This window comes from Seriola aureovittata, chromosome 4, assembly GCF_021018895.1.
Source record: "Seriola aureovittata isolate HTS-2021-v1 ecotype China chromosome 4, ASM2101889v1, whole genome shotgun sequence".
Lineage (NCBI taxonomy): Eukaryota > Metazoa > Chordata > Actinopteri > Carangiformes > Carangidae > Seriola > Seriola aureovittata.
In genome coordinates this window covers 417,608-430,814 of record NC_079367.1, presented here as the reverse complement: position 1 = coordinate 430,814, position 13,207 = coordinate 417,608, and the positions used below count along the sequence as shown (strand labels likewise).

Below are 13,207 nucleotides of genomic sequence, written 5' to 3'. Positions count from 1 at the left end.
AACAATGGGTGCAGGAAGATACTGGGAGTGTATATAGGGGGGCACGAGGGTGAGGATAGGGACAGAGGGTGGAGGGAAGTTTTAGGGAAAATACAGAATATTTTAAATTTATGGAAGAGTAGGGGTTTGACATTGAAAGGAAAGGTAATTGTAGTTAATGCTCTGATACTGTCAAAAATCAATCACATTTTGGGAACCTGTGAGCTGCCGCAATGGGCCCTAAATTCACTGAAAGCAGCAATCTCCTCCTTCCTATGGAGAGGAAAGGGAAATTCGATTGCTCACAGTGTGCTAATTTCTAATAAAAGGGAGGGGGGTCTAGGACTAATTGACATCAGTGCAAAAAAAGACGCACTCAGGGTCAAAATTATTAGGAATTTTCTTGACTTGGAACGGCAGTACCCCTGGGAGGACTGGATGGCGAGCTACCTGGCCGATTACGGGGAGAGAGACGCGTACAACCTGTGCGCCCTCCTCCCCGGGATGGCCAGGAGCCGCCTACCTGGCTTCTACCAGGAGGTACTTGAGGCATGGGACAAAATTCTGCCCCACCTCTGGCCTAAGTGCAGTAATAAAGAGCATGTGCTGCAGTTACCTCTCCTTGACTGTCCTTTTTTCATGTGTGGGGGAAGGGTTCTAATCAGCGGCCCTATGAGAGCCGCTGGGTTGACCAGGGTGGGTGATGTAGTGGATGGGAGCGGGTGTTTTAATGTCAATTTAGTGTGTGAGAAACTGAAAACAAAGAAGGTTAATTATAGAAAAGAAAATGTAAGAAAACTAAAGGGGAAATTTGAACAGGCCCTTGACCCTACATGGCGTGACCTTTTAAAACAAAAAGAGAGGGGAAACGGAGCCGCCCTTCCCCAGTTCCAGCACAAAATAAAGGACAAGGAAAATGACTTAAAGGGAATAAAAACAAGGACCTGGTACCGGTTGCTCATCCAACATATTCAAAGGCCCCCCACAGCAGAAAAACACTGGAAAACATCATACCCGGACATGGACATCTCTTCAATATGGACTTTTTTGGACACACCACTAATGGACAGCAAGACAATAAGCATGGACTACAACATAAGGCACAGAAGAATATACACCGGAATCAGACTACACCAGATCAACAAAGATAAGTATTCACGGACATGTGCAGTTTGTAATAACCAACCAGAAGATTTAGATCACTTACTTTTTTCATGTACACACACCATACCTTTACAAAACTTAGTCAAAACAATACTGAAAACACACTGTAATTACACACCACACAGGAATGTAGACTGGAAATGGAACTGGACATTTGGGCTCACAAAAAAACATGCAAAACAAAACATAACACTCATAAACACAATCCTCACAATAGCCAGGAAAGCCATATGGATAAGAAGGAACATTGCACTCTACGACAAGAAAACCATAAATATCATACACTTCTTCAAAAACACAGTTTCAACACATCTCAAAACAGTATTTACAGCAGACCCAGTCATATTCGATAAACATTTCAGCAGACACAACAGCTTGATCAGATTCACAGAAAACAATACAATCACTATTAACATATAAGGTTTTTTTTGTAAGCAGAACTGTTTGTCTTATGTGTGTGTACTTTGTGTATTTTGTGTTTACTAAGCAGAATCATAGCTTCGCGCTGGTTGTTTTATGTTTGTTTCATATAGATAAAGCAGAATCATAGCTTCGCGCTGGTTGTTTTATGTTGGTTTATTTTGTTTACTAAGCAGAACCATAGCTTCGTGCTGGTTGTTTTATGTTTGTTTTATTTTGTTTACTAAGCAGAATCATAGCTTTGCGCTGGTTGTTTTATGTTGGTTTATTTTGTTAAATAGGTAGAATCATAGCTTCGCGCTGGTTGTTTTATGTTGGTTTATTATATTTGATTTATTAGACAGAACCATAACATTTTTTTTTTTGCACTCAGTGTTATTGTGGCTGTGTGTCTTTTGTTTTGTCAACTTGTTTATTAATGTTTGTCTGCCCTTTAAATGTATGTAAAATAAGAATCGTGCTATATTTTTGATAATAAAATATAAAAAAAAAAAAACACGCCCGATCTCGTCCGATCTCGGAAGCCAAGCAGGGTCGGGCCTGGTTAGTACTTGGATGGGAGACCGCCTGGGAATACCAGGTGCTGTAAGCTTTTTGGCATCTCTTTGCAATCAGCAGAGGACGCTGCTGCTCCTGCTTCAACAACCTGTTACTCTGCACCTGGCTGCACTTTTGGGGACAGCACAGATCACAATGTAAAGACACTTTTGTATTAAAATGTTACAAAGTTGACATGTTGAGAGCCAAAGCAACAAGCAAACGCTGAAAAGGAAAGGCTCCTGCGCTAGACATAAACACCTAGCTTCGTGCATGAAGGACATGATCATCATGTTTAAAGAGGGTATTTGTCGCGCTCCCTCTCGCTTACGGCCATACCACTCTGAACGCGCCCGATCTCGTCCGATCTCGGAAGCCAAGCAGGGTCGGGCCTGGTTAGTACTTGGATGGGAGACCGCCTGGGAATACCAGGTGCTGTAAGCTTTTTCGCATCTCTTTGCAATCAGCAGAGGACGCTGCTGCTCCTGCTTCAACAACCTGTTACTCTGCACCTGGCTGCACTTTTGGGGACAGCACAGATCACAATGTAAAGACACTTTTGTATTAAAATGTTACAAAGTTGACATGTTGAGAGCCAAAGCAACAAGCAAACGCTGAAAAGGAAAGGCTCCTGCGCTAGACATAAACACCTAGCTTCGTGCATGAAGGACATGATCATCATGTTTAAAGAGGGTATTTGTCGCGCTCCCTCTCGCTTACGGCCATACCACTCTGAACGCGCCGATCTCGTCCGATCTTGGAAGCCAAGCAGGGTCGGGCCTGGTTAGTACTTGGATGGGAGACCGCCTGGGAATACCAGGTGCTGTAAGCTTTTTCGCATCTCTTTGCAATCAGCAGAGGACGCTGCTGCTCCTGCTTCAACAACCTGTTACTCTGCACCTGGCTGCACTTTTGGGGACAGCACAGATCACAATGTAAAGACACTTTTGTATTAAAATGTTACAAAGTTGACATGTTGAGAGCCAAAGCAACAAGCAAACGCTGAAAAGGAAAGGCTCCTGCGCTAGACATAAACACCTAGCTTCGTGCATGAAGGACATGATCATCATGTTTAAAGAGGGTATTTGTCGCGCTCCCTGTCGCTTACGGCCATACCACTCTGAACGCGCCCGATCTCGTCCGATCTCGGAAGCCAAGCAGGGTCGGGCCTGGTTAGTACTTGGATGGGAGACCGCCTGGGAATACCAGGTGCTGTAAGCTTTAGCTTTTTTCGCATCTCTTTGCAATCAGCAGAGGACGCTGCTGCTCCTGCTTCAACAACCTGTTACTCTGCACCTGGCTGCACTTTTGGGGACAGCACAGATCACAATGTAAAGACACTTTTGTATTAAAATGTTACAAAGTTGACATGTTGAGAGCCAAAGCAACAAGCAAACGCTGAAAAGGAAAGGCTCCTGCGCTAGACATAAACACCTAGCTTCGTGCATGAAGGACATGATCATCATGTTTAAAGAGGGTATTTGTCGCGCTCCCTCTCGCTTACGGCCATACCACTCTGAACGCGCCCGATCTCGTCCGATCTCGGAAGCCAAGCAGGGTCGGGCCTGGTTAGTACTTGGATGGGAGACCGCCTGGGAATACCAGGTGCTGTAAGCTTTTTCGCATCTCTTTGCAATCAGCAGAGGACGCTGCTGCTCCTGCTTCAACAACCTGTTACTCTGCACCTGGCTGCACTTTTGGGGACAGCACAGATCACAATGTAAAGACACTTTTGTATTAAAATGTTACAAAGTTGACATGTTGAGAGCCAAAGCAACAAGCAAACGCTGAAAAGGAAAGGCTCCTGCGCTAGACATAAAGACCTAGCTTCGTGCATGAAGGACATGATCATCATGTTTAAAGAGGGTATTTGTCGCGCTCCCTCTCGCTTACGGCCATACCACTCTGAACGCGCCCGATCTCGTCCGATCTCGGAAGCCAAGCAGGGTCGGGCCTGGTTAGTACTTGGATGGGAGACCGCCTGGGAATACCAGGTGCTGTAAGCTTTTTCGCATCTCTTTGCAATCAGCAGAGGACGCTGCTGCTCCTGCTTCAACAACCTGTTACTCTGCACCTGGCTGCACTTTTGGGGACAGCACAGATCACAATGTAAAGACACTTTTGTATTAAAATGTTACAAAGTTGACATGTTGAGAGCCAAAGCAACAAGCAAACGCTGAAAAGGAAAGGCTCCTGCGCTAGACATAAACACCTAGCTTCGTGCATGAAGGACATGATCATCATGTTTAAAGAGGGTATTTGTCGCGCTCCCTCTCGCTTACGGCCATACCACTCTGAACACGCCCGATCTCGTCCGATCTCGGAAGCCAAGCAGGGTCGGGCCTGGTTAGTACTTGGATGGGAGACCGCCTGGGAATACCAGGTGCTGTAAGCTTTTTCGCATCTCTTTGCAATCAGCAGAGGACGCTGCTGCTCCTGCTTCAACAACCTGTTACTCTGCACCTGGCTGCACTTTTGGGGACAGCACAGATCACAATGTAAAGACACTTTTGTATTAAAATGTTACAAAGTTGACATGTTGAGAGCCAAAGCAACAAGCAAACGCTGAAAAGGAAAGGCTCCTGCGCTAGACATAAACACCTAGCTTCGTGCATGAAGGACATGATCATCATGTTTAAAGAGGGTATTTGTCGCGCTCCCTCTCGCTTACGGCCATACCACTCTGAACGCGCCCGATCTCGTCCGATCTCGGAAGCCAAGCAGGGTCGGGCCTGGTTAGTACTTGGATGGGAGACCGCCTGGGAATACCAGGTGCTGTAAGCTTTTTCGCATCTCTTTGCAATCAGCAGAGGACGCTGCTGCTCCTGCTTCAACAACCTGTTACTCTGCACCTGGCTGCACTTTTGGGGACAGCACAGATCACAATGTAAAGACACTTGTATTAAAATGTTACAAAGTTGACATGTTGAGAGCCAAAGCAACAAGCAAACGCTGAAAAGGAAAGGCTCCTGCGCTAGACATAAACACCTAGCTTCGTGCATGAAGGACATGATCATCATGTTTAAAGAGGGTATTTGTCGCGCTCCCTCTCGCTTACAGCCATACCACTCTGAACACGCCCGATCTCGTCCGATCTCGGAAGCCAAGCAGGGTCGGGCCTGGTTAGTACTTGGATGGGAGACCGCCTGGGAATACCAGGTGCTGTAAGCTTTTTCGCATCTCTTTGCAATCAGCAGAGGACGCTGCTGCTCCTGCTTCAACAACCTGTTACTCTGCACCTGGCTGCACTTTTGGGGACAGCACAGATCACAATGTAAAGACACTTTTGTATTAAAATGTTACAAAGTTGACATGTTGAGAGCCAAAGCAACAAGCAAACGCTGAAAAGGAAAGGCTCCTGCGCTAGACATAAAGACCTAGCTTCGTGCATGAAGGACATGATCATCATGTTTAAAGAGGGTATTTGTCGCGCTCCCTCTCGCTTACAGCCATACCACTCTGAACGCACCCGATCTCGTCCGATCTCGGAAGCCAAGCAGGGTCGGGCCTGGTTAGTACTTGGATGGGAGACCGCCTGGGAATACCAGGTGCTGTAAGCTTTTTCGCATCTCTTTGCAATCAGCAGAGGACGCTGCTGCTCCTGCTTCAACAACCTGTTACTCTGCACCTGGCTGCACTTTTGGGGACAGCACAGATCACAATGTAAAGGCACTTTTGGGGACAGCACAGATCACAATGTAAAGACACTTTTGTATTAAAATGTTACAAAGTTGACATGTTGAGAGCCAAAGCAACAAGCAAACGCTGAAAAGGAAAGGCTCCTGCGCTAGACATAAACACCTAGCTTCGTGCATGAAGGACATGATCATCATGTTTAAAGAGGGTATTTGTCGCGCTCCCTCTCGCTTACGGCCATACCACTCTGAACGCGCCCGATCTCGTCCGATCTCGGAAGCCAAGCAGGGTCGGGCCTGGTTAGTACTTGGATGGGAGACCGCCTGGGAATACCAGGTGCTGTAAGCTTTTTCGCATCTCTTTGCAATCAGCAGAGGACGCTGCTGCTCCTGCTTCAACAACCTGTTACTCTGCACCTGGCTGCACTTTTGGGGACAGCACAGATCACAATGTAAAGACACTTGTATTAAAATGTTACAAAGTTGACATGTTGAGAGCCAAAGCAACAAGCAAACGCTGAAAAGGAAAGGCTCCTGCGCTAGACATAAACACCTAGCTTCGTGCATGAAGGACATGATCATCATGTTTAAAGAGGGTATTTGTCGCGCTCCCTCTCGCTTACGGCCATACCACTCTGAACACGCCCGATCTCGTCCGATCTCGGAAGCCAAGCAGGGTCGGGCCTGGTTAGTACTTGGATGGGAGACCGCCTGGGAATACCAGGTGCTGTAAGCTTTTTCGCATCTCTTTGCAATCAGCAGAGGACGCTGCTGCTCCTGCTTCAACAACCTGTTACTCTGCACCTGGCTGCACTTTTGGGGACAGCACAGATCACAATGTAAAGACACTTTTGTATTAAAATGTTACAAAGTTGACATGTTGAGAGCCAAAGCAACAAGCAAACGCTGAAAAGGAAAGGCTCCTGCGCTAGACATAAACACCTAGCTTCGTGCATGAAGGACATGATCATCATGTTTAAAGAGGGTATTTGTCGCGCTCCCTCTCGCTTACGGCCATACCACTCTGAACACGCCCGATCTCGTCCGATCTCGGAAGCCAAGCAGGGTCGGGCCTGGTTAGTACTTGGATGGGAGACCGCCTGGGAATACCAGGTGCTGTAAGCTTTTTCGCATCTCTTTGCAATCAGCAGAGGACGCTGCTGCTCCTGCTTCAACAACCTGTTACTCTGCACCTGGCTGCACTTTTGGGGACAGCACAGATCACAATGTAAAGACACTTTTGTATTAAAATGTTACAAAGTTGACATGTTGAGAGCCAAAGCAACAAGCAAACGCTGAAAAGGAAAGGCTCCTGCGCTAGACATAAACACCTAGCTTCGTGCATGAAGGACATGATCATCATGTTTAAAGAGGGTATTTGTCGCGCTCCCTCTCGCTTACGGCCATACCACTCTGAACGCGCCCGATCTCGTCCGATCTCGGAAGCCAAGCAGGGTCGGGCCTGGTTAGTACTTGGATGGGAGACCGCCTGGGAATACCAGGTGCTGTAAGCTTTTTCGCATCTCTTTGCAATCAGCAGAGGACGCTGCTGCTCCTGCTTCAACAACCTGTTACTCTGCACCTGGCTGCACTTTTGGGGACAGCACAGATCACAATGTAAAGACACTTTTGTATTAAAATGTTACAAAGTTGACATGTTGAGAGCCAAAGCAACAAGCAAACGCTGAAAAGGAAAGGCTCCTGCGCTAGACATAAACACCTAGCTTCGTGCATGAAGGACATGATCATCATGTTTAAAGAGGGTATTTGTCGCGCTCCCTCTCGCTTACGGCCATACCACTCTGAACGCGCCCGATCTCGTCCGATCTCGGAAGCCAAGCAGGGTCGGGCCTGGTTAGTACTTGGATGGGAGACCGCCTGGGAATACCAGGTGCTGTAAGCTTTTTCGCATCTCTTTGCAATCAGCAGAGGACGCTGCTGCTCCTGCTTCAACAACCTGTTACTCTGCACCTGGCTGCACTTTTGGGGACAGCACAGATCACAATGTAAAGGCACTTTTGGGGACAGCACAGATCACAATGTAAAGACACTTTTGTATTAAAATGTTACAAAGTTGACATGTTGAGAGCCAAAGCAACAAGCAAACGCTGAAAAGGAAAGGCTCCTGCGCTAGACATAAACACGTAGCTTCGTGCATGAAGGACATGATCATCATGTTTAAAGAGGGTATTTGTCGCGCTCCCTCTCGCTTACGGCCATACCACTCTGAACACGCCCGATCTCGTCCGATCTCGGAAGCCAAGCAGGGTCGGGCCTGGTTAGTACTTGGATGGGAGACCGCCTGGGAATACCAGGTGCTGTAAGCTTTTTCGCATCTCTTTGCAATCAGCAGAGGACGCTGCTGCTCCTGCTTCAACAACCTGTTACTCTGCACCTGGCTGCACTTTTGGGGACAGCACAGATCACAATGTAAAGACACTTTTGTATTAAAATGTTACAAAGTTGACATGTTGAGAGCCAAAGCAACAAGCAAACGCTGAAAAGGAAAGGCTCCTGCGCTAGACATAAACACCTAGCTTCGTGCATGAAGGACATGATCATCATGTTTAAAGAGGGTATTTGTCGCGCTCCCTCTCGCTTACGGCCATACCACTCTGAACACGCCCGATCTCGTCCGATCTCGGAAGCCAAGCAGGGTCGGGCCTGGTTAGTACTTGGATGGGAGACCGCCTGGGAATACCAGGTGCTGTAAGCTTTTTGGCATCTCTTTGCAATCAGCAGAGGACGCTGCTGCTCCTGCTTCAACAACCTGTTACTCTGCACCTGGCTGCACTTTTGGGGACGGGACAGCACAGATCACAATGTAAAGACACTTTTGTATTAAAATGTTACAAAGTTGACATGTTGAGAGCCAAAGCAACAAGCAAACGCTGAAAAGGAAAGGCTCCTGCGCTAGACATAAACACGTAGCTTCGTGCATGAAGGACATGATCGTCATGTTTAAAGAGGGTATTTGTCGCGCTCCCTCTCGCTTACGGCCATACCACTCTGAACACGCCCGATCTCGTCCGATCTCGGAAGCCAAGCAGGGTCGGGCCTGGTTAGTACTTGGATGGGAGACCGCCTGGGAATACCAGGTGCTGTAAGCTTTTTGGCATCTCTTTGCAATCAGCAGAGGACGCTGCTGCTCCTGCTTCAACAACCTGTTACTCTGCACCTGGCTGCACTTTTGGGGACAGCACAGATCACAATGTAAAGACACTTTTGTATTAAAATGTTACAAAGTTGACATGTTGAGAGCCAAAGCAACAAGCAAACGCTGAAAAGGAAAGGCTCCTGCGCTAGACATAAACACGTAGCTTCGTGCATGAAGGACATGATCGTCATGTTTAAAGAGGGTATTTGTCGCGCTCCCTCTCGCTTACGGCCATACCACTCTGAACACGCCCGATCTCGTCCGATCTCGGAAGCCAAGCAGGGTCGGGCCTGGTTAGTACTTGGATGGGAGACCGCCTGGGAATACCAGGTGCTGTAAGCTTTTTGGCATCTCTTTGCAATCAGCAGAGGACGCTGCTGCTCCTGCTTCAACAACCTGTTACTCTGCACCTGGCTGCACTTTTGGGGACGGGACAGCACAGATCACAATGTAAAGACACTTTTGTATTAAAATGTTACAAAGTTGACATGTTGAGAGCCAAAGCAACAAGCAAACGCTGAAAAGGAAAGGCTCCTGCGCTAGACATAAACACGTAGCTTCGTGCATGAAGGACATGATCGTCATGTTTAAAGAGGGTATTTGTCGCGCTCCCTCTCGCTTACGGCCATACCACTCTGAACACGCCCGATCTCGTCCGATCTCGGAAGCCAAGCAGGGTCGGGCCTGGTTAGTACTTGGATGGGAGACCGCCTGGGAATACCAGGTGCTGTAAGCTTTTTGGCATCTCTTTGCAATCAGCAGAGGACGCTGCTGCTCCTGCTTCAACAACCTGTTACTCTGCACCTGGCTGCACTTTTGGGGACGGGACAGCACAGATCACAATGTAAAGACACTTTTGTATTAAAATGTTACAAAGTTGACATGTTGAGAGCCAAAGCAACAAGCAAACGCTGAAAAGGAAAGGCTCCTGCGCTAGACATAAACACGTAGCTTCGTGCATGAAGGACATGATCGTCATGTTTAAAGAGGGTATTTGTCGCGCTCCCTCTCGCTTACGGCCATACCACTCTGAACACGCCCGATCTCGTCCGATCTCGGAAGCCAAGCAGGGTCGGGCCTGGTTAGTACTTGGATGGGAGACCGCCTGGGAATACCAGGTGCTGTAAGCTTTTTGGCATCTCTTTGCAATCAGCAGAGGACGCTGCTGCTCCTGCTTCAACAACCTGTTACTCTGCACCTGGCTGCACTTTTGGGGACGGGACAGCACAGATCACAATGTAAAGACACTTTTGTATTAAAATGTTACAAAGTTGACATGTTGAGAGCCAAAGCAACAAGCAAACGCTGAAAAGGAAAGGCTCCTGCGCTAGACATAAACACGTAGCTTCGTGCATGAAGGACATGATCGTCATGTTTAAAGAGGGTATTTGTCGCGCTCCCTCTCGCTTACGGCCATACCACTCTGAACACGCCCGATCTCGTCCGATCTCGGAAGCCAAGCAGGGTCGGGCCTGGTTAGTACTTGGATGGGAGACCGCCTGGGAATACCAGGTGCTGTAAGCTTTTTGGCATCTCTTTGCAATCAGCAGAGGACGCTGCTGCTCCTGCTTCAACAACCTGTTACTCTGCACCTGGCTGCACTTTTGGGGACGGGACAGCACAGATCACAATGTAAAGACACTTTTGTATTAAAATGTTACAAAGTTGACATGTTGAGAGCCAAAGCAACAAGCAAACGCTGAAAAGGAAAGGCTCCTGCGCTAGACATAAACACGTAGCTTCGTGCATGAAGGACATGATCGTCATGTTTAAAGAGGGTATTTGTCGCGCTCCCTCTCGCTTACGGCCATACCACTCTGAACACGCCCGATCTCGTCCGATCTCGGAAGCCAAGCAGGGTCGGGCCTGGTTAGTACTTGGATGAGAGACCGCCTGGGAATACCAGGTGCTGTAAGCTTTTTGGCATCTCTTTGCAATCAGCAGAGGACGCTGCTGCTCCTGCTTCAACAACCTGTTACTCTGCACCTGGCTGCACTTTTGGGGACGGGACAGCACAGATCACAATGTAAAGACACTTTTGTATTAAAATGTTACAAAGTTGACATGTTGAGAGCCAAAGCAACAAGCAAACGCTGAAAAGGAAAGGCTCCTGCGCTAGACATAAACACCTAGCTTCGTGCATGAAGGACATGATCGTCATGTTTAAAGAGGGTATTTGTCGCGCTCCCTCTCGCTTACGGCCATACCACTCTGAACACGCCCGATCTCGTCCGATCTCGGAAGCCAAGCAGGGTCGGGCCTGGTTAGTACTTGGATGGGAGACCGCCTGGGAATACCAGGTGCTGTAAGCTTTTTGGCATCTCTTTGCAATCAGCAGAGGACGCTGCTGCTCCTGCTTCAACAACCTGTTACTCTGCACCTGGCTGCACTTTTGGGGACGGGACAGCACAGATCACAATGTAAAGACACTTTTGTATTAAAATGTTACAAAGTTGACATGTTGAGAGCCAAAGCAACAAGCAAACGCTGAAAAGGAAAGGCTCCTGCGCTAGACATAAACACGTAGCTTCGTGCATGAAGGACATGATCGTCATGTTTAAAGAGGGTATTTGTCGCGCTCCCTCTCGCTTACGGCCATACCACTCTGAACACGCCCGATCTCGGAAGCCAAGCAGGGTCGGGCCTGGTTAGTACTTGGATGGGAGACCGCCTGGGAATACCAGGTGCTGTAAGCTTTTTGGCATCTCTTTGCAATCAGCAGAGGACGCTGCTGCTCCTGCTTCAACAACCTGTTACTCTGCACCTGGCTGCACTTTTGGGGACGGGACAGCACAGATCACAATGTAAAGACACTTTTGTATTAAAATGTTACAAAGTTGACATGTTGAGAGCCAAAGCAACAAGCAAACGCTGAAAAGGAAAGGCTCCTGCGCTAGACATAAACACGTAGCTTCGTGCATGAAGGACATGATCGTCATGTTTAAAGAGGGTATTTGTCGCGCTCCCTCTCGCTTACGGCCATACCACTCTGAACACGCCCGATCTCGTCCGATCTCGGAAGCCAAGCAGGGTCGGGCCTGGTTAGTACTTGGATGGGAGACCGCCTGGGAATACCAGGTGCTGTAAGCTTTTTGGCATCTCTTTGCAATCAGCAGAGGACGCTGCTGCTCCTGCTTCAACAACCTGTTACTCTGCACCTGGCTGCACTTTTGGGGACGGGACAGCACAGATCACAATGTAAAGACACTTTTGTATTAAAATGTTACAAAGTTGACATGTTGAGAGCCAAAGCAACAAGCAAACGCTGAAAAGGAAAGGCTCCTGCGCTAGACATAAACACGTAGCTTCGTGCATGAAGGACATGATCGTCATGTTTAAAGAGGGTATTTGTCGCGCTCCCTCTCGCTTACGGCCATACCACTCTGAACACGCCCGATCTCGGAAGCCAAGCAGGGTCGGGCCTGGTTAGTACTTGGATGGGAGACCGCCTGGGAATACCAGGTGCTGTAAGCTTTTTGGCATCTCTTTGCAATCAGCAGAGGACGCTGCTGCTCCTGCTTCAACAACCTGTTACTCTGCACCTGGCTGCACTTTTGGGGACGGGACAGCACAGATCACAATGTAAAGACACTTTTGTATTAAAATGTTACAAAGTTGACATGTTGAGAGCCAAAGCAACAAGCAAACGCTGAAAAGGAAAGGCTCCTGCGCTAGACATAAACACGTAGCTTCGTGCATGAAGGACATGATCGTCATGTTTAAAGAGGGTATTTGTCGCGCTCCCTCTCGCTTACGGCCATACCACTCTGAACACGCCCGATCTCGTCCGATCTCGGAAGCCAAGCAGGGTCGGGCCTGGTTAGTACTTGGATGGGAGACCGCCTGGGAATACCAGGTGCTGTAAGCTTTTTGGCATCTCTTTGCAATCAGCAGAGGACGCTGCTGCTCCTGCTTCAACAACCTGTTACTCTGCACCTGGCTGCACTTTTGGGGACGGGACAGCACAGATCACAATGTAAAGACACTTTTGTATTAAAATGTTACAAAGTTGACATGTTGAGAGCCAAAGCAACAAGCAAACGCTGAAAAGGAAAGGCTCCTGCGCTAGACATAAACACGTAGCTTCGTGCATGAAGGACATGATCGTCATGTTTAAAGAGGGTATTTGTCGCGCTCCCTCACGCTTACGGCCATACCACTCTGAACACGCCCGATCTCGTCCGATCTCGGAAGCCAAGCAGGGTCGGGCCTGGTTAGTACTTGGATGGGAGACCGCCTGGGAATACCAGGTGCTGTAAGCTTTTTGGCATCTCTTTGCAATCAGCAGAGGACGCTGCTGCTCCTGCTTCAACAA

At 48.2% G+C, this 13,207-nt stretch overlaps 26 non-coding genes and 2 pseudogenes across 26 annotated transcripts; all 28 read left to right on the top strand.

Annotated features, from left to right (window-relative positions):
* Positions 1-2,425: 2,425 nt before the first annotated feature.
* Positions 2,426-2,544, top strand: LOC130168417 (5S ribosomal RNA). The gene has a single exon (XR_008827440.1). It is a non-coding gene; the product is annotated as a 5S ribosomal RNA (ribosomal RNA).
* A 270-nt stretch (positions 2,545-2,814) lies between these two features.
* On the top strand, positions 2,815-2,932 carry LOC130168629 (5S ribosomal RNA). The gene has a single exon (XR_008827644.1). It is a non-coding gene; the product is annotated as a 5S ribosomal RNA (ribosomal RNA).
* Positions 2,933-3,202: 270 nt separating this feature from the next.
* LOC130168416 (5S ribosomal RNA) lies at positions 3,203-3,321 on the top strand. Its single transcript, XR_008827439.1, has one exon. It is a non-coding gene; the product is annotated as a 5S ribosomal RNA (ribosomal RNA).
* Positions 3,322-3,598: 277 nt separating this feature from the next.
* Positions 3,599-3,717, top strand: LOC130168415 (5S ribosomal RNA). Its single transcript, XR_008827438.1, has one exon. It is a non-coding gene; the product is annotated as a 5S ribosomal RNA (ribosomal RNA).
* A 270-nt stretch (positions 3,718-3,987) lies between these two features.
* LOC130168414 (5S ribosomal RNA) lies at positions 3,988-4,106 on the top strand. The gene has a single exon (XR_008827437.1). It is a non-coding gene; the product is annotated as a 5S ribosomal RNA (ribosomal RNA).
* Positions 4,107-4,376: 270 nt separating this feature from the next.
* Positions 4,377-4,495, top strand: LOC130168512 (5S ribosomal RNA). Its single transcript, XR_008827533.1, has one exon. It is a non-coding gene; the product is annotated as a 5S ribosomal RNA (ribosomal RNA).
* A 270-nt stretch (positions 4,496-4,765) lies between these two features.
* On the top strand, positions 4,766-4,884 carry LOC130168413 (5S ribosomal RNA). Its single transcript, XR_008827436.1, has one exon. It is a non-coding gene; the product is annotated as a 5S ribosomal RNA (ribosomal RNA).
* A 268-nt stretch (positions 4,885-5,152) lies between these two features.
* LOC130168565 (5S ribosomal RNA) lies at positions 5,153-5,271 on the top strand. The gene has a single exon (XR_008827582.1). It is a non-coding gene; the product is annotated as a 5S ribosomal RNA (ribosomal RNA).
* Positions 5,272-5,541: 270 nt separating this feature from the next.
* Positions 5,542-5,660, top strand: LOC130168404 (5S ribosomal RNA). The gene has a single exon (XR_008827427.1). It is a non-coding gene; the product is annotated as a 5S ribosomal RNA (ribosomal RNA).
* A 305-nt stretch (positions 5,661-5,965) lies between these two features.
* Positions 5,966-6,084, top strand: LOC130168412 (5S ribosomal RNA). Its single transcript, XR_008827435.1, has one exon. It is a non-coding gene; the product is annotated as a 5S ribosomal RNA (ribosomal RNA).
* A 268-nt stretch (positions 6,085-6,352) lies between these two features.
* On the top strand, positions 6,353-6,471 carry LOC130168511 (5S ribosomal RNA). Its single transcript, XR_008827532.1, has one exon. It is a non-coding gene; the product is annotated as a 5S ribosomal RNA (ribosomal RNA).
* A 270-nt stretch (positions 6,472-6,741) lies between these two features.
* LOC130168510 (5S ribosomal RNA) lies at positions 6,742-6,860 on the top strand. Its single transcript, XR_008827531.1, has one exon. It is a non-coding gene; the product is annotated as a 5S ribosomal RNA (ribosomal RNA).
* Positions 6,861-7,130: 270 nt separating this feature from the next.
* Positions 7,131-7,249, top strand: LOC130168411 (5S ribosomal RNA). Its single transcript, XR_008827434.1, has one exon. It is a non-coding gene; the product is annotated as a 5S ribosomal RNA (ribosomal RNA).
* A 270-nt stretch (positions 7,250-7,519) lies between these two features.
* Positions 7,520-7,638, top strand: LOC130168409 (5S ribosomal RNA). The gene has a single exon (XR_008827432.1). It is a non-coding gene; the product is annotated as a 5S ribosomal RNA (ribosomal RNA).
* A 305-nt stretch (positions 7,639-7,943) lies between these two features.
* LOC130168509 (5S ribosomal RNA) lies at positions 7,944-8,062 on the top strand. Its single transcript, XR_008827530.1, has one exon. It is a non-coding gene; the product is annotated as a 5S ribosomal RNA (ribosomal RNA).
* A 270-nt stretch (positions 8,063-8,332) lies between these two features.
* On the top strand, positions 8,333-8,451 carry LOC130168508 (5S ribosomal RNA). The gene has a single exon (XR_008827529.1). It is a non-coding gene; the product is annotated as a 5S ribosomal RNA (ribosomal RNA).
* A 275-nt stretch (positions 8,452-8,726) lies between these two features.
* On the top strand, positions 8,727-8,845 carry LOC130168507 (5S ribosomal RNA). The gene has a single exon (XR_008827528.1). It is a non-coding gene; the product is annotated as a 5S ribosomal RNA (ribosomal RNA).
* Positions 8,846-9,115: 270 nt separating this feature from the next.
* Positions 9,116-9,234, top strand: LOC130168506 (5S ribosomal RNA). The gene has a single exon (XR_008827527.1). It is a non-coding gene; the product is annotated as a 5S ribosomal RNA (ribosomal RNA).
* A 275-nt stretch (positions 9,235-9,509) lies between these two features.
* LOC130168505 (5S ribosomal RNA) lies at positions 9,510-9,628 on the top strand. Its single transcript, XR_008827526.1, has one exon. It is a non-coding gene; the product is annotated as a 5S ribosomal RNA (ribosomal RNA).
* Positions 9,629-9,903: 275 nt separating this feature from the next.
* LOC130168504 (5S ribosomal RNA) lies at positions 9,904-10,022 on the top strand. Its single transcript, XR_008827525.1, has one exon. It is a non-coding gene; the product is annotated as a 5S ribosomal RNA (ribosomal RNA).
* Positions 10,023-10,297: 275 nt separating this feature from the next.
* Positions 10,298-10,416, top strand: LOC130168503 (5S ribosomal RNA). The gene has a single exon (XR_008827524.1). It is a non-coding gene; the product is annotated as a 5S ribosomal RNA (ribosomal RNA).
* Positions 10,417-10,691: 275 nt separating this feature from the next.
* On the top strand, positions 10,692-10,810 carry LOC130168575 (5S ribosomal RNA). The gene has a single exon (XR_008827592.1). It is a non-coding gene; the product is annotated as a 5S ribosomal RNA (ribosomal RNA).
* Positions 10,811-11,085: 275 nt separating this feature from the next.
* LOC130168501 (5S ribosomal RNA) lies at positions 11,086-11,204 on the top strand. The gene has a single exon (XR_008827522.1). It is a non-coding gene; the product is annotated as a 5S ribosomal RNA (ribosomal RNA).
* Positions 11,205-11,479: 275 nt separating this feature from the next.
* Positions 11,480-11,588, top strand: LOC130168670 (5S ribosomal RNA; annotated as a pseudogene).
* Positions 11,589-11,863: 275 nt separating this feature from the next.
* Positions 11,864-11,982, top strand: LOC130168500 (5S ribosomal RNA). Its single transcript, XR_008827521.1, has one exon. It is a non-coding gene; the product is annotated as a 5S ribosomal RNA (ribosomal RNA).
* Positions 11,983-12,257: 275 nt separating this feature from the next.
* LOC130168669 (5S ribosomal RNA) lies at positions 12,258-12,366 on the top strand (annotated as a pseudogene).
* A 275-nt stretch (positions 12,367-12,641) lies between these two features.
* On the top strand, positions 12,642-12,760 carry LOC130168499 (5S ribosomal RNA). Its single transcript, XR_008827520.1, has one exon. It is a non-coding gene; the product is annotated as a 5S ribosomal RNA (ribosomal RNA).
* Positions 12,761-13,035: 275 nt separating this feature from the next.
* LOC130168498 (5S ribosomal RNA) lies at positions 13,036-13,154 on the top strand. Its single transcript, XR_008827519.1, has one exon. It is a non-coding gene; the product is annotated as a 5S ribosomal RNA (ribosomal RNA).
* Positions 13,155-13,207: the final 53 nt, after the last annotated feature.